Raw genomic sequence first — 18,759 nt, 5'->3', positions numbered from 1 at the left:
CTGAGGCTTTATTGTTATGCCCCAGCTTTCCAATAGCATATGTTGTCTCTTCAGTGCCTCTACCATGTTTGAGCTGGTCGGGTTTAAGGCCAAGAGTGCCTTGGAATGAGCGCTGAGAAGTTTCCGACATTGCGTTGGTCGCTATTAATTTGTTAGCGACTGATGGCGCTTGGGTCACTCTGCTCATTGTGGTCTTTATGTGAGCGGAGGGCTGGTAACTTGTTAAGCGAGACTCATGGTCACTTGGAGGGACTTGATTTACTTCCCCATCGCATTGTCCTTGCGGGTCGGGCACTTGGTTTTGTGGTTTCAATGCCAGAGCTAGCTGGGGAGCTGCAGGGTGGGCCAGCATGCTCGGGTCTATTGCCGAATTAGTTGTATGAAAGGCTTCCGCGGATGACTCAATTTTTCCTGTCGTTTTAGTTATGGCTGCCGGATAGGTCGCTTTCTGAGTCTCGATGTAACCGGCCCTCTGGTTGTCGGGCAGTAGCCATTGCCGAATTGAACTGGTGTCGTGTAATTTGTTTTTACTCTTCTTATTGAGTTTTCTGGTTTTTCCTGGATAGATTTTGAAGTTCTGGGCTAGCCAGTTTAAAGGTGTGATGAAAGTCTTGATTGTTTGCCTGAGTCATGATGGCATTTGTTCCGCTCGCGTTGGTCGTCGCTGAAGGCGCCGGGCCTTCGATCTTCTCCCCTTCAAGAATTTCTATACTACACGGTTGAGGATTTGTTATGCCTTATATTTTTGGAAATGCCTGGGCAGTGTCATGTGCGGGTAAGTTCTGATTCTTACTTGCTTTGTACTTAAGGTCCTCGATTAATGTGGTCATGATGTTTGGTCATTTTTCTAGGCTATGCAGAATTGGGCTGCAGCCACATGACTCTGGCTTTAAGTGTGCGCTGTCCTGTGCTCTGCGAATCAGAGAGTTCAGGTGGTCCAATTTAGAGTCTATCCCGGAGATCAAACCTGCTACAATTTGTAAGATGTTAATTTGGGCGTCAAGCTTATCCGCGCGCATTAATGCTGCACCTGTCATTGAAATGAGGGCCTCGTTAATCAGCGATAGGTGGTTTGTGATCAATGGGGACTTCTCCCCCTTGTCCGCGCCTCTGCTCGCAGAAGTTGGAGACTGGGCCATTTTATCGTGTTCCAAAGCACTTGATCTTGACAAGTTCAGGGACTGGGTTTGTGAAATGCCAGATGATATTGGTGTTCTTCCTTCATTGTCAACATGGATGCTATTAGGCACGTCGGGCATAGTCACTCCATTTGGAGTGGGACTCAACTGAGAGTTCTCTAGGCATTGATGGATCGGAACTGGGGGCCAGGTGGAACCACATTTGGTATCACAGGTTTGAGAGATGTTCCGCATAAAGAGTGATTATTTTTGGCGAGAGAGGAATGCCGAATACCCGGGGAGCTGTAGGGCTTGGAGTCTGCCTGTCCTCCGTTGCCTTAATAGTGGATGAGTTGATCGAAGTCGGGCGAGGTTCAGCTGGTATGGGTACTTTGGGACTCAAAAAGTCTCTTATGTCTCTGTTTCCTGCTGGCCCGGTAGGTGTTTATTTTGCACTGAGGCAAGACTTGTGGGCTGTTGACTTGGGTGGACTGTGGATCATCCCTGGTGGGGCTGCTAATATCGGAGCTGGAAATTCCACTGGGAATTCCGGTGACGTCGGTGTTGCTCCAGTTGCTCCGGCTGCTCCTGTTTGATCCCCATCTCTGAGCCCTGACCCTAGATAAGAGCCCCCTATTCCTGGGGGATAGAATAGCTTCGCCTCTGTCTCCTGGCTGATCTGTGGGGGTGGGGCTTCTCCTGTAGTTGTATCAGGTTCGAATTTCTGGTCCTCATTATTTTCAAAGTTTGATTGTCTCACCAAATTTGACTGGAGACAATGCCCGCGACTTAAGTGGGGGGGCTAGGCGGAGCAAGCTTCTCACCCCTCCAACGACACCGGGATCTGCGGGCTCCCCCTGCAGGAGGGGGGGGGGCGCGACCGGGGACCTCGGGCTAACTGATGAGACTCTCACTGCCCGCCCTTGGCACACCGCTCGCTGCTAGGCGAGTGGCGAATGGCGTCTGGGCGGTTCGCGTCTGATTGGTTGGCGTGACAGCTGTTTTTTTGGGCTTTAGTCTTTAGTCTTTAAGCTGCGCTCTGTCCGACTTTGTAGGCGCAGAATTCACAGGTCTTAGGTCTTGATGCACGGAGTTGACCGTGTGGCAGGTAATGGAGTAAGTAGAGCGTCTGGGGGAGGGGAGGTGGCAAGAGAGGGAAGTGAAGGCAAAGTTGTAAAGTGGCTCACCTCAGCTGCCTGCTCAGCTGCCTGCTCAGTAGCCTGCACCCACACACACCAGGGGGTCTCGGCTCTCTGCACACTGCGCCCGTGGAGTGCCTCTCCTCCTCTGCACTTCCGCTCCGCTCTAGTTCCCCTCCAATGCTCCTCCTTCTGCAGCCCCAGTGCTCCTCTCGGTGCTCTGCGGTCCGCGGTCCACGCTTCTCTGCTCCTGGTTCACTGCTCAGCTCCTCCTGCTCGTCCGACCGCAGCACCAGCAGACCAGCAGGTTCAGGTTCGAGTCTTAGGGGAGTCTTAGGGGAGCGGTGGTTAGTTCACGAACCACCGAGGCTCCTGGTAACCGTGTCCATAGCGGCCCGCTCTCGACTGACCCCCTCGACCGGGCACTCCCCTAGGATCTGTCGCAAGAATCCCCTGCAACCCCCGGCCAGTTGCCCACTGCTGAAGTTGGTAACCGGAGCCGGAGCCGAGCTGCTGCCACAGCCGTACCGCTGCCGGAGTCGAGCCGCGGCAGGAGCCCAGCCAAGCCTGCAGCCGAGGTCTCCGCTAGGGGAAAAGCTGAGCTGAAGCTGTTCGCCGCTCGCCGTTCGCCATAGCACCCCCGCCACACTTCCCAGTCTCCTTGTCTCCTTATCTGGCGTGGTGCTCTGTGTGTGGCGTTGCGGGGAGACGTGCTGCGGAGGAGCTTGGAGGAGCTTGCTTGCTTGATTTGCGGGAATGGCGGGAATGGCGGTCAGCGTTTCTCCACAGGGTCACCCAATACTCAATAGTAGGCCTTGTGGTCTCCGCCCTAGTAGCAGATGCCCTCCTCTCGCTACTATCCAAGAGGTTCAAACTGAAAGACGCATAACATTCGAGGAGTCACCAGTGCGAAATGAAGGACCATGCAATAATGTAATGGAACTCATCCCTCTTGAAACTCAAGTAACAATTCGACCAGATACACCAGTCTACATCAAGGTAACCAGTAATCAACAAGTTCAACGTGAACAAGAAAACGCAGCAATTTCTACAAATCCTGATGCAATCCCAACAATTGATTGAACTGCTTCTGGCTATTTCATGGACTTTGATACATTTTCTGAGGATCCAAGTGAACCTGAAACGACACCAGCTAAAAAAATCAGACAAACAGCAAGGAAAAGACGTTTTTCATTTTCTGAAAGAGTCTTAGCTGGTTTTACGATAGACTGAACTGTGGCTAATATCCGGAATATTTTTCTTTCTTTTCTGGCTGGATTTAGTTATAACTATTAGTATGCTAGCCTCGTGGGCTCTATGAATCAGCAACTGGGCCCTCAGGAGCTTCTTGGGCTCTAGAAATAAAATGCCCCCTTCGAGCCTCGTGGGCTCGATGAAAATGCTGCCCACTTGAGGAGCGGCCCGCTGCCAACCGGGGCCGCTCTACTGTGGAAAAGTAAATTTTGCCATGTTCTGTGTCCCTACGTGTTCCCCATCTTATGTTATATGTGCATGATTAATATGCATATGTATTCCCTTATGATCGATTAAAGACGCAATTTTAGTTGTGTCCATCTCTAGTATGCCAGTTTTCAGTTCTCGTTAAAGCTACGAGTATTAGGCCTATGTAAAGTTATGTTGCCACGTTTTACAGTGTGCACGTTAATTCATTGAAAAGTCTCCGTTTCTAGGCCTCAAAAGGGCCCGGACACCAGATTCAGCTCCTGTCTCCTGAACCCTCGCTGAGGAGCGATACAGCCCCCACCTGTATCCCTGACCCTTCACTTACTTCCTGCCTCACAGTGCCCGGCTCGGCCTGGCTCTGCCTGCCAGTCTGCCAAGAGTATGTTATGATTCTAGTTATCAGTCCAGCCCTCCTTCTCTGCATTCCTAAAGCTACTGAATCGCATCAATAGTTTCAGTCATCGTCTAGCCTTTACGTCTCCATGTAAGAGAAATACTGTATTAATGGTCATTTAATATTCCTCAACACGCACTACATATAGAATGATGCATGCACCAGTCTTAGAGTCTGTTAGCCTTTACCCTGATAACTTTTGGATTCTATCAAGATGTTCTCTAAACATCAGATACTAGATAGTGTTTAGGTACATGTCGCTCTGACACTCCAGACTTTCGTCTCCTCTTCTAGCGCAGAAGTCATAGCCCCCAGTTCCTCCTAGTAACACGTCATTGCCAGCTTGCGCGCACCACTAGGTTAGAGGACCCGGCTCCTTAGGTAGCCCCCTCCATGTTTCCGCCCCATTTATGACATCTTCTGTTACGTTTGCATCACATGTCTATGTATACGCCCTGTTCACGCCTCTTGTTACACCCACTTTATGCCTTATCTTTCTCGACTGCTACGAACCCCGCCCACTGCTACGCCTACTGTATTGAATGCTATGTATTTTGTTTAACTATATATACTTGTGCACTGTTATTAAAAGTTAGCGCGCTCATCCCAGATCCTGCCCCGGCAGCTGCCGGGCCCTGCCATCCCATTCCCATGCAGGTTGTCCTGTTCCTGTCCTTTATGCCTGATTAAAACCTGCAAACTCCAGCTACCTCGAATCTTGACTCTTATTTATTGAGCTATCTGTTATTGTATATCTAGTCAAAAATAGAACAGGTATTTAATTATTTATTTACCACACTACCCTCAGAAATGCCCTCAAACTAGTGGAGCCTCTTGGGCTCGAACAACAATGCCGCCACATACGTTGGAGTCCCGCTCGGGGGACTCGCAATACCAAAATGCCCCCTTGCAGGTGGAACCTCGTGGGCTCTAAAACAGAAATGCCCTGGGGAGTGTTATGGCGACCCGCTGCCCCACGGGGCCGCCCAGAAATGCGGGAGAGGCTCGGGCCTCACTCACCGGTTGGTCGCTGCATGGGAGCTCCCGCTCCTCGGGGCTCCTGCGGTGTCTGCGGCGGCGGCGTCACTGCTGTGTGCGGGCTGACTTCTGCCGGTGATTCCCGGCAGCGCTGACCATGTGCCAGGCGGGGCTCTCCCGTTCCTCAGGGGAGCCCTGCTCGAGCAGGCGCTGGCGTCCTCATTTCTCTTCTTGCTCGCACCGGAGCGCGGGGTGGGCTCCCATCAGCTTCCGGTTTTCGGGTGTAGCACTTCCGGGTCGCGCTGGGCAGCGGCCCGGGGAAAGGATGTATCACGACTCGGGCTGTGGCGGTGATTTTCTCATCCTCAATACGGGGTGGGCTCCCGTAAAATAAATAAATAAAACGGGGTGGGCACCCGTTAAAAGGCACGAGTCCCTGGCAGGTGGGGGCACCCGTCAGGGGGTCAAATATAAAGTGTAAATATGCGGCAATTCTGCAGGGTGGGCACCTGCTCTGGAATGAAGAAGAAAAAAAAAAAGGAGGGGATCCCCACGCCGGGGAATCCCTCTTAAAAGGGATCACCGCACCAGCAGCACAACGCGCTATTTTATGAGGGGGGGGGCAGCACTCTCCTGGCGCTGGCAGGCCACAAGAGTCCCAAAGGTCCAGGGACAAAATCCAAAAAGGGAGGAAGAAGGCAGGGGGGCAAGGCTGGGCCCAAGGGCCAGCTCACAGGGTCCTCCAGGCAGGGAGGCAGTCCCCAGTGGTGGTCCTCCTGGCGCCCAGCAGCAGCAGGCCCCCTCCAAGTTAGGATCAGGTAGAAAACATTTTGCACGGGGTCACAGACCCTTTTTATACACCTAAATCCTTTGTCTAGGCTGCAGGGTTAAGGGAAAAACCAGACGCAGCTGGTTTTGGAGCACTCTGTTTTGCTCAGCCCCTCTCTCCATTCACTAGTCAGGCTAGGGTCATCAGTCGCACCACAGGGGGCAGAGCCAGCATTGTGTAGGGAAAGCCCAGCCCTATTCAGGTCCCAGGTGCACCCCTCCCTCAAATCAATATGCAGATCTCTCCACTCACCACCGGGGCAGACCCATCCTGATTCATGGAGCCAGGCACACCAGCCTGCTCCAGCCAATCACAAGCCAGACAGAGAATTCACCTTTATTACACAGACATGCCAACTTCTAGAAGTGGCACTTCCACACTAGACACATTAACGCCGCACACATCATCGTGCAGCATTTAATCACACGAGTCCGCACATACCAAACTCGCCTCTGCACTCCCCACGCATCAGGAACTACCAGGGACACATACATTCCCCATGCATTCCTATGGGAGGGCAGGCCAACCTTACCACATGCACTTTACCCTGGGCCACAGTGGTAAAGTGCGCAGAAGCCAAATATCACTAACACCAGGTCACAATTAAAAGCAAAAAGTTCAGAGGTGAGCCTGCCGGAAGGGTCAAGTCCAACACTTGTAAATAAATGGTAGATTCATTCATCAAGACTCTACAAGTAAAAATGTGAACTTAATTTTAAAACCTCACAAATCATCACACTGTGAAGAAAGAGACTTGTCTGCAGTGAACATCACAGCAGTTCCTGTACCTGATGGTATAGTATGGGACACCGTTGATTCGATATATTTGGTCCTACAGACAGAGCTTTTAAAAATTCCACACTTGTTTAAGATTTCATTAAGTGATATAATTTTTTTAAAGACCTTTATTGTACCAAACGCATCGTACACAGCTTACAGCTTACAACCCCTCGGGCCAGCCGCGTAAATCAAGAACCATACATAACAGTATCTGGTGAACACAGCCGTCTGGCCGACAACCCGGAGGTCCGGCGGCGTAATACGCATCGTGTGTAGCATTCAAAATTTAGCAAACCACATAGCGCATCGGGCAAATAGGTCTGTGAGGTTTTTATTTTTTGTAGAGCAATAGTGGGGACGTCACGGTCAGTAGCCGGATAACAGCCCGCAGTCATGAGCGTATAATTAAGTGATATCATTACCTCCAGTACCTTTTAACATGATTGGGACTTTGAAACTGCCAGTAAAATGAGGTCTGATTTAGAAAAATCCGCTGCATTTTCAAACAGTGAAAACTTGGAAGGTTCATCAGATTATGAACAAATGTACAGTTATCAGATTTATGGTCATCATTTTTTGCACATATCTGCAATGCCTAGAAATGTGCTTATATATAATCAATGGGAACTTTGTCCTACACCACCAAAGGTCAGTTCAAAAACATTTACAAAGAAGTTTCCATATTTTTCAGGGTTCAATATATCTGATGCAGCTTCTTATTATAGGAATGCAAACAAAACAGCACAGACAAATATGTTAACTAACACCAAACAGATCTATTCTGCAGCCTTTATTGCCCAGCTGTCTAGACAAGGGTTTGACTTTAAGGAAGGACACTATAGACACAAAATCGGTCTGGGGTACTAGAGACTGGCAAGTACAGGGGATTGAAGCCTTATTTAGAGCTTGCCTCATCCCACAGCAGATAATGTTTTTGAATGACACCGTGTAAAACAAACATCTTGCCTTGCACTAGCGAAGATCAAAGACATGAACACACCTCGTGTACCAACACCTGCAAATACCAAGGGTAATAGTACATCACAGGGGCAGTTACCATAGATAACATACTACAGTACAATAGATCAGACACCAATTGGGAAAAATGGTTAATCTGGCCCACAGACACTAACATCTGTGAATAAAGATTCCTGAACAAAACACAAGGGTTTACCATCCACAGGGCAGACCCACGTTACATCCAGAGACAACACCTGGGACTAGTGACAACCTATAGTGTTGGGAAATTACGCCTTGATTGGCTACAGACATCCACACTAGACCAGGTGAAACAACACTTATCTGTGCTCAAAGAAGACGCAGACCTTAGGGATTTCTTGATAAGTCCAAGAAAACCGCGTCAAAAACATTTCATATATGCCGGCATTTAGGCTGCCTATAATGAAATGTGAAAAGTAACAACGGCAGAGGCCGCAGAGAGAATACGAGAATTAGACAGTATTAACTTAGAAAAATCTTTTGCTGTGGTCGACAATGGTTTAACAACTTTATCATCTAGGATCTGTTCACTGGGCAACATCGTATCCTCTGGTATTGACGTACTAGAACAGCATTTAGCCATGTTACTACACGGCCAGTCCCAATTACGTTCAGTAATGTTATTTGTCTGGACACTGCAATCATTGTGTGCAGGCTATGTGCCTTGGTGTTTTATCAACACGTCGTCTGTGTTCTCTGAATACAATCTCACAGATGAACAGATCGAAATGGCACAAAGGGGAACGAAGTATACGATGCTGCGCATTGAAAGATTGGAGAAATTACCATTCACGGTAGCAGAATCATCAGCTACAGAAATGCTTATTCATGGCCATATTAGTCTGCCATATTAGTCTGCTGGTCACAACTTTCCAATTTCAGTATTGCTATGAACAAAAGCAGGCAGCCAAATATGAAAAGATAGACAGGGAATACTTTACAAATTTAGATGTAGGAGTGGGAACCGTGAAGTGTTTCTAAGCTATACAAACTGTGAAAATGCAATGAGCGGTTCACTTATATGTCAGGACATTTCTTTACACGAGGCCTTTTGTAATGGTTCTGTGGCAAACTTGTCCTGCCATATGAAAGGCACCCCGGCAGCAGTGATTAATCCGACATTCGGCCTACTCTTGAATGGGAGTTACCTCATGTTGAATAATCAAGGTTGCTGTGGGATGCTACCAGGCATCCCATATCTTGTGATGGTCAACGCCAGGGTTACTTGCTGTATGCAAGTATTGTTTCCCCAAAACACACACAGTCAGTGAGGTGCCTTTTTGGCCTTCACTGAACGTTTCTGTCATACGTTTTGATACTCTTAGCAGAATGAAAGCCATGCTTCTACAACAGAGAGTGCCCTTACGATCTGCCCGAGAAATGTATGAACTTCAAGTTGCAAGGACCTCGGCTGAGATACAGGCTCTGATACATACAAACTGCCCCATACATTTCGCAGAAATGATGGGTCCTATCTTTAACATGTCTGATACGAGCAGGATTGTACATGTATTTAAGGCCATAGGTTCAGGACTGTTAAACACCTTCCAGGCAGTCCTCGGAATCATTCCAAATTTTGTGCACTCTGTGTTTGGGGGTCTGCCCCTAATTCTTGCACTTGTTCCTGCTGCTACGCTACAGACAGCCCCTCAACCGGCATCACTCCCAGCAACATAGAGAAAGCTTTCCTGGAGCGGAAGTGCCGTGAGCGCATGGTGCACCTCCTAGGCGTGCCTCGTCTACGGGACTGTAATAAATCTTGGTTCCTAACATTCAGACCAGTCTGGCAAGACTGCATCTTACCTGTTCTATGATGCCTGTTTTGCAGTGAAGAATGCGTGCTGGACATCTGTCTGACACTTCCATCGGTCACCCCAAAGGACATTGATACTTTGCTGGACCCGGTAACGGCCCATGCTCTGTGTTGTCCCCAGCGGCTTCCAATACTCATGATGGCATTCCTTGAATCTTCACAGGTGCCGTTTGTCCCTGCTGAGCTACGAGATGGATCCACAGGCACACAGGTTACAACGAGCGCACAACTTGCTGAAGCACCTGATGCTGAAAGTAATGAATGCCATCTTTGTGCAATAGATCTACTGAACGAGGTGTTACAACCGTCCCCGGCAGCTGCAGAGATTGATATTATTTTCACACCCAGCCAGGACACTTAATCTTGAATTGTCTTGAAGTGTGCTGGGAAAAAGAATTTGTCTTCCATATTTTCAAAACAAACAAACAAGCAGATTCCTAAACTGACACTTTTTCCTTTTTGAAAAGACATGGCATTCTCTCTGCTTGCAGTAGAACAATTCTTATGAAATGAACTGCATTGAACATTTCCTTAACAGTTCTAGAACTTGCACCATTTAGAACACTTTCAGAATGGTTTCAGAATTATTTTTAAAGGTTTTTACATGAAAATTTTAATGGCAGTACTTATTTTAGTAGTTAGCACTTAGTAATGTCATCCATCCGGAAGAGGAGTGTGCCAATATAGGCTTTAGAGAAACATGCCCTCATATAGGCATAACTCACGTTGCCATATTTAGGCATAGATTATTCAGTCCTTATTTAGGTATGAATCATGCAGTCCTTATAGAGGCATGATCTTTCATCCACATTAGTCCACACTCTCACGTAACGAGTTCTTGGAAAATAAACCTGTTATACTTATTCCTGCTGCTCAGCCTAGAATGTATGACGTGAGTGCCTGTTAGAATGTTGAGTGTGTGAGACTGTCGGATGTATGGAGGGCTGAGTGGCAGGAGGCTGCTCCTGATGGGGTTTCCCTTTCATCTTCTTAACTTACCATCTTATTTGAATAAAGGAACTACAAGGACTACGTCACTATTATTTACAACATTTTGGCGACATTTTGGAGAACCTATAGCGTGCAGAAAAGAGCCTATCTACAAGAGAACTAAGGAACCTACAAGGAGAAAATAATTTCAACTTAATGAAAAGAAAAATGAAGGTAACAGAACAGAAACCGAGGACTTAGAAGACAAGGTAAAATGCTATTGTTTTTACTCTATTTGGCACTACTAAACCCCAGCAGTGACCCCGTAATCGGTCGCCCTAAGAGTGCCAGATTAAGCATACATGTTCTAGGTGAAGTCATCTTTACTGGCGTTATGAATAGAGAAGTGTGCCATTCTATGCTGCCTGCTCGTGTTTGAACTGGAGCTGTGCTGAGGAGTGGAGCTTCGAGCAGTAGAAAGAAGTGCGGTGTGGCAGAGAGGAGCTGAGAGGAGAGAGGCCTTTGATGGCGGGAGCATAGAACGGCTGACGTAATCTGAGGAGCCGCGGTGTCGAGGTGAGAGCCTGTGGCCAGCGCGTGCGCTTTCATCGACGTTTATCTGATCTACGATGAGGCGAGGGTTTCCCTGCTCTGATCGATTGTAGGTGAGGAGTTTTTGTATTTATTTTATTTTATTTAATGCATTTTTATAAAACGCGGACTTTACCCGAAGGTGTCAGAGCGCTGTACAATAGAACCAGTCACGTTACATGAGAGAACTGTTGCAGGAATAAAACAAACAGAAATAGCAGGCCATAGAATCGGAGCGACGCAGCCAAAAGGCAAACAATCTCAAGCACAGCATGAAGAGACTGTGCAAGCAAAAATAAGAATAAATATGACTAATTATACATTGACTAAGGAACTTCCTGGCGAACAATAGCAGGCCATAGAATTAAAACAACGCAGGCAAAAGGAACGCCATATCAAACGCAGCAAGCACAGGATGTACAAACAAAAATATAAATGTTTGTGACAAACTTACAATGAGTAAAGAACTTCCTGGTGGGGTCTGAGAGGGAGGGAATGAGTTCTGAAGGTGTCTAACTTTTGGCGCCTCTTGTTTTTAAATTGAAATGTCAACTGTCACCTTCCTGCAACGGTTGCCGGCGCGAGCCCTGCCTTCGCCTCGCCTTCGGCTCTGCTGCTTCCGTGCTTTGCTGCACGCGCGTGCCTGGAGCCACCCGGCGCGCTCTTGGTGTGCGTGCCGTCAGCGTGATGCCGTCTCCGTCGCGCCCGGCTGCTGAGGAGAGGCCCCGGCTGCTGAGGAGAGGCCCCGGCTGCTGAGGAGAGGCCCCGGCTGAGGAGAGGCCCCGGCTGCTGAGGAGAGGCCTCGGCTGCTGAGGAGAGGCCCCGGCTGCTGAGGAGAGGCCCCGGCTGCTGAGGAGAGGCCCCGGCTGAGGAGAGGCCCCGGCTGCTGTCTCCGACGTCGTGTTTTGACTTTCACACTCCGTGGTTTTGGCTTGGAGTGATTCAACACCGCCATCTGGTGCCCATTTGGCGTCATTGCTCCTTGACAAGAAACACAAAGAGTCACCAGTCGAGGTCTCTGTGAAGTTTGACAGAATGAACAGGGCGAGGGAGACACCTCTCAGGCCTCAAGGGGGTCAATGAAGAGCTGCTGCCTGGGGCCCCTCGTGTGGAGAGGCTGGTGGGGGTCCAGTGAAGAGCTGCTGGGGCCCCTCGTGTGGAGAGGCTGCTGAGGCCTGAAGGGGGCCCAGTGAAGAGCTGCTGGGGCCCCTCGTGTGGAGAGGCTGGTGGGGGTCCAGTGAAGAGCTGCTGGGGCCCCTCGTGTGGAGAGGCTGGTGAGGCGTTTCCTGTTCATTCGAGGCTGCAGACCCTCTGGTTCCTGATGTCTTTAATTTTTGGAAAAATGAGAAAATATTGTGGTTTTTTTCTTGTTTTTACAGCAGCATATGTTCTTTTGACTTATTGCTAGGGTTTGTCATTTGCTCAATAGTCTATTTGGGGCATTTCACTAATTGTGGTGTGTAAGGTATACAGCCATGTGTGGATTTGGGAGACATTATCTAGCATTAGGATGTAAGATGTTGTAGCATTACTTGTAGATTGTTACATGAGATGACTGTTCAGTTCTATGTCACCAATTATTTCATGGTTGTATATGAGATGAGTGTTTGGTTTTAAGTCACTCAATATTTTTGTTTTTATCTATAGTTGTGTATTCTACTGTTCATGAGATGACTGACAAGTTGTTTAAGTCACTCATTACTTGTATGGTGTATGAGAGTTGACCCATGTAAATGCCCGGTTATGGAACATGGGGAATATCGTTCCCTATTACGTGGTTATTGTGGGAGCTAAGTGCCCCAATTAGTTAAGTGGTTTTAGGACCTTAGTGTCCGTGCTTGCTCGTAGGTATTTATGCATCCTATATATAATAAAAGGGGGTTCCCCCGGGGGATTTTTGGATGTAGGCAGGAAGATTGGGGGAAAACTACAACAAAATAGAAAACAGCACACCCTGCCAAAAATAGATATCAAAGGTGTCAGAAGGCTCCAAACTCTTCACAGGGGCAGTAACGAAGCTAATTCCAATCGCCCACCAACCAGTGTCTCCGCTGCAAGAGCAAAGTACACCAGCCGGAGGGAAAGGGGAAGTGGAAGAGAAAGAAGAGACACCTTGTATTCACTGCCACCTGCACTGCCTGTTGGACTGCGGCTGACTTCTGCTGACCGTCCAAAGGAGTACCTAATGCACAGAAGGAAGGAATAAACAACTACCCACCTATTCTTACTCGACTCTATTGTAAGTAAAGAACTGTTCCTACCAGTGGGCTTCAAGGCAATTGCAACTCTTCATGATATGGAGATATTTCTGCAGGAACCTTCTTTCTGTGGTTTAAAGAGAACTAACATTACCCTCTGATTCTATTACTTTGATACTGTGAGTTAATGCTAAGGAGAATTCTAAATACCTGAAAGGTTTCTGCTCATATGTGGTAATGGGAGTTCTGTTATGAATATCGCTGCATTGAATCAAACTTTTAGTCAGTCTCAGTAGTTCTTTATCCTCTTGAAGCGCGCAAAAAGGAACTAGGTAGGTACAGGGGGAAGGGAAAGATAGGAGAAGCGCAAGAGGAAGGAAGGTTAACTCAACGCTGCAATATTCCTGGAAAACGTGCAGTCTTACTGTCTACCTTCCTGTAGGTATACTTTAGACGTTCCTCGATGGACAGTCTCGAAACAAGAATCTTCTGAACTCCGTAGGCCGTAGACTCGACTCCGCCGTCGACTGTTAACTCTGGAAGAGACTTTGGACAACAGACGGCTCTCAGTTCCGTGAACCTCTGAACCAAGAACCAAGAAATTGAGTTCCGCAACTCCCGTCAGGAAAACTTGACGCGGAGCGACGGCCTTCAGCTGTGGCTTCATGAATTCCGTCGTTGAAGTGCGTAGTTTCAAACTCGCGCTACCTCCACATACACTAGACCGCTAAAGCGCTCTAGAACCACATACGGCCGCCGCAGCGGCCATCTTGAGAGAAGGTCTACAACTACTCTAACGAAATAAGGGCAAGCTACCTAGTATATTGACAAGTATAAATAAATGGGTAAAGTCAAGGGGAGTTAAGGCTACTGATAATTGGCAATATTTACAAGGAAACCAAGGATCATCTTACAGAGGGCAAGGATACCAAACATTAACCCGATTGGGTTTTAGAATGGCTCGAGTACTATATCGCTGCTTGGAAGAGCAAACAGTAGCAATTCGGTGAGACCTGACAAAAGGTCCCACATAGGGATCCACAGGATTATATATTGGGTGACATCAACAAACCATCTGAGCCATAGACTTAGCTAATGTTTTGGATATATTATCCTTTTATTACTTTTTTTAGTGTTTTTTTTTTAAGTTAATTGTTTTAGTGAAGCACATTTCATATAAATACATTTTTCAAAACTGATAAAACAAAAAACAACACATGAATATATAGAGAAAATTGATAAAATACATGCAAGCGTTCCTCACACTCCCGTATACACAGGGGTAACTCACACACAATCCGGCGCTCACTAACTCATTCACTTTCTCATTCATTCATACGGTGACATACAAGGGGAAACCCCCGACTGCCATAGAGTAGAATAATAGTAGTTTGAACAGGGGTGCCAATTGTGGACGCAGGGCAGATGGAGGTATATAGTCCACAAGGACTAAGTTGCTGCTGTCCAAAAAGTTCACGCCGACGCGCGTTTCGGTGTTAGGTGCCACAGTAGGCCACACCTTCTGCAGGGCAGGGGTGTATACAAACAGGGAGGGGAAACAGACACGCTGTGGATAAAAAACACTTGTTCATTATAATGTTCAGATATTCGTTGGGTTACCATACATATTTATATTCAAATTTAAACAATGCACTTATATCTTTATACTTTATTCCTCACTTTAGTCAAGGCTCTGATGTAGCAGGCGTCACTCCCAAAATATAGGGCTTCCCAAGGATGGGGAAGACAACGATCTACCAGGTTAGATCAGGGTTAGGGTGGATATCTTCACATTCACTCATGCAAACGTAAAAAACGTAAACGTGGTTACTTATATAGCGCACGTATCACCCCCGCAAAGGGGTCTCACGGCGCTTGCTTAGGGAACCCGTCCTGGTATTCCCCTGTGAGATAACCCCGGCAGGGTATCCACAAGGTGAAAGCCAGGCATCCCGCCGCGAGGGGCCGTAGTGGAGATTAAGCAAGCTATTGCCCAGAGTCGCAGAGTGTGAACCCGTGAGTCGAGTAGGCACCGGGGCGAGAATTATCGAGTCCGTGGAATTTTTAGCCCAAGACCCGCCGAGGCGGGGAATTGAACCCTGGTCCAGGACCGATCTCAGCTTCCGGGTCTGCTGCCTCTAACCCCTGAGCCACACTTCTCCACTGCACGCATTCATCCATCATCTAATATATTACATTCACCTTTTATATGGGCGTCATCAGAGGCTTCCTGTATGGTATTTGGATATACCCTCCACTGGACTTATTGTGAGCTATATGGGAAAACCAGATTTCGCTTTTATTTGGATATCTCGGGTACGGGGGACAAGGGAGGATAGTATAGAAACCCAGGGTTTCCCTAATCTCTCTTCAATTCAATGTGATGGGCCATTCTAGGGGATGAATATCTAAAGGACCATAATTAAAGTGGAGGAACTCCCTGTTTAATATAGAAATCCACTACATTTAATAGGATAGTGGGGGTTCAGGTAGTGCTATAAAGTCACCATGAATCTACTTACTGAATATAGGTAAAATGGCATTCACATTTATATCAGTCCATCAAAGGTGGTTACTCCAGAGCTTATCTCGATCAGGTATTGAAGGGTTTCGACTAATATCATATGGGTTAGGTTGTCATTCTATATCACCACCTAAAACATGCAAAAAAAGTTTCTAAGAGAGGGGATATCTCTCATAGGACCTAACGATTTGGCTACATGGTCTTTGGGTGCAGAAATAAAGGCCACGTACCTAGTATTACAGGGCCATATCCTTCCTGCTTTAGAATTTCGTGAAATTGATGCGGTTTTACTTAAAGTTCGAGGCGTTATAAAGGGTGTCCTGCTCAAACGAACTGGCTGTTTCATTCCAGTAGGGTCCGCCGGTGGTTATGAACACGCTATAGATGGAAGAAGAAAATCACAGTTAGGTAAGCTGGGCTCGCTAAGTCAAGATTTTCAATCGAGTATGGATAAATACTGTTTAACGGGCTGCCGACTAGGACCGTGATCTGTATCTCTATGTAATTTACACTGGAGAGATCTCGTTATTCTTTCCCTCTTAATCGGGGATGTTCTACGGTAGGCAGATTTACGGTAATAGATGCAATATAACAAAGTCCAGTGTATTTACATCTCCCGGTCACATCGGTCATAGACTAGGGGCTGACTGTGTCTCATACAGCTTTATGTGCTCACCTGATTGTCAGTCCATAGTTAATTAGGAACAAGGGAGGGGTGGGCGCTACAGTCAATCTGGTGGTCCTTCCGTTGATGATTTCAAGTCAAAGAAGTAAGAGGGTAAATCTATTAGAGAAGATATACACAGACTTGTAACTATCAATTTTCCGTTAGGGTGACTCAAAGGGTAATATCTCATGGGCTCCTATGGGAGGCTTACCGTAAAAAATGTTTGCAGGTGGACGATTAGAGTCTCCGAGCTGTTAGAGATTTCAGGCCAATAGGGTAAATCTATTAGGGAAGATAAGCACAGAATGGTAACTATCAGTCCTCCGTTTCGGGCGCTTCAAAGAATACTATCTGGGGAGTTCCTATGTGCAGCTTACCGTAAAAGCATTCGCAGGTGGAAGGTATAAGCTGCCGAGCCCGGTCCTTGTCCCGATATGAAGCAGGATACTATGAGGATTTCCGGTTCGGCCATTCCTTGTTTATATGCCGTACTGATTTTGGTTTTACTGGTTCCAGGTGGGGATCCTTCATGGACATCAAAAGAGGACAATCAATTTACGTGGCGGTTTTGGACGCCCTCTTGTAATGTCTATGTGTCCATTAGTTACGTTCTCGGAGGGTCTACATAAGCAAAGGACTACTTATCGTTTGATCGTGGTTCGGCGCCATGTTGGGTTGGTCACTTAAGAGATCTCAAGAAGCCTCAAACAAGGGGAGGTTTCGAAATGGATACATAATGGTGAAACAAACATAGTAGAATCAAAGGGAATTTCCATGAGAGTTCCATAAAAAGGGGTACTATCAACGAGTATCCCGATATTCGTGTCTCTTTTCATTTTTAGGTTGTCTCCCATGTGATGGAGATAGAAAGGCCAGGTCGGGATAGTCATAGATACATAAGGGTGAAACAAACATAATAGAATCAAAGAGAAATTCCATGAGAGTTCCATAAAAAGGGGTACTATCAACGAATATCCCGATATTCGTATCACTTTTCATTTTTAGGTTGTCTCCCATATGTTGGAGATAGAAAGGCCAGGTCGGGATAGTCATGGTTTCATATGAATGTATTGTTCCATGGGCATTCTTCATGTAGGCCCTTGGAGACAGAATTCAACATAACTATCCAAAAGACCTCTCGTTTTTTGCGGAGGTTCGTGGGGTCTATTCCAGGTTTGGCCTTGATTTTTTTCGAGTATAAACCACCTGAGGTCTAATTCAGAGTGGGATTTCTCGAGCCAATGGGCAACAATGGGTGCTGGCATTTTTTTTATTTCGAATGTTTGATTTATGCTCTCCCATCCTAATGCGGCATTCCTGTCCCGTTTCCCCGACATAGGGGAGATCGCAGGGGCATAAGATCACATATACGATGTTAGCCGATCGGCAATTGGTCATCTCTTGATTACGTTCCACCGATATAGTGCGTTCAGATGTTTTAACTCTCCCTCCAACCACTGCTTGAGGACAAGCATGGCAAGTGCCACAGCGGTGATTTCCAAAAATCGGTTTAAGATTAATTAGTGCTGTTTGTTTCTCAGTGAAGACTTCTGGCATCTTGCCTCGCACTAGGACATTTTTGAGGTTCCTATTTCTTTTAAATGCGAAGATCGGTCTTTTAAGGGGGGATGGCATTCCTTTCCAGATTTAGCAGATGCCAGCTAGAGTTTATGGCTTGGCGCACTTTGTGGTTGAGGTTGGAGTGACGCAAACCAATTGGTCTAGGGTTTCTGCAGGTTTGGGTTGGAACATCATGTCCCGATTGGCATATCTGGCCCTCTTAAAGGAATCCTTCACAAGTTTGTGGGGATATCCTCGATATATTAATTTTTTCCTTTAAGGTGGCTGACTCAGAAAATCCTGTATGTCCGTACAATTCCTTCGAATTCGGAGGAATTGGTTGTAGGGGATACTTTCCTTTTGGGACCGCGGATGGAAACTGGTGTATTGAAGCAAAGTATTGCGGGCAGTAGGTTTCGTGTATAGTGACACTTTTAGAGTGTTATCGAGATGCTTCATCCATATATCCAAGAATTCTATTTTGGACTGGCTAAACTGACAGGTACAGCGAAAGTTAGGGTCTGCTGCGTTGAGCCACAGAATGAATTCCTCCAATGTACTCTGGTCACCCCTCCATATTAAAAAGATATTGTCAATGAATCTTTTCCAATTCTTAACATTCTCATGGAAGGGGGCCATCTCATTGAATATGTTGATCCTTTCAAACTCACCCATGTAGAGACATGCAATACTGGGGGCACAACAGGCACCCATACTGACTCCTACCTTCTGCCTGTATATGGTTTGATCGAATTCAAAGTAGTTTTCAAATAAC

The 18,759-nt window shown here is 47.0% G+C and overlaps 1 long non-coding RNA gene across 4 annotated transcripts in view; it reads right to left on the bottom strand.

Annotated features, from left to right (window-relative positions):
- The window catches only part of LOC144780854 (uncharacterized), a 502,533-nt gene extending 490,867 nt beyond the window's left edge, over positions 1–11,666 (bottom strand). For all 4 annotated transcript variants that reach the window (XR_013600811.1, XR_013600812.1, XR_013600810.1 and 1 more), the window contains exon 1: positions 11,490–11,666. This is a non-coding gene — a long non-coding RNA (uncharacterized LOC144780854). The remainder of the gene's footprint in view (positions 1–11,489) is intronic.
- Between the last annotated feature and the right edge of the window lie 7,093 nt (positions 11,667–18,759).

Source organism: Lissotriton helveticus, chromosome 9, assembly GCF_964261635.1.
Source record: "Lissotriton helveticus chromosome 9, aLisHel1.1, whole genome shotgun sequence".
Lineage (NCBI taxonomy): Eukaryota > Metazoa > Chordata > Amphibia > Caudata > Salamandridae > Lissotriton > Lissotriton helveticus.
Note: the sequence above shows the minus strand (reverse complement) of the source record. Positions and strands in the feature narration are given on the sequence as shown.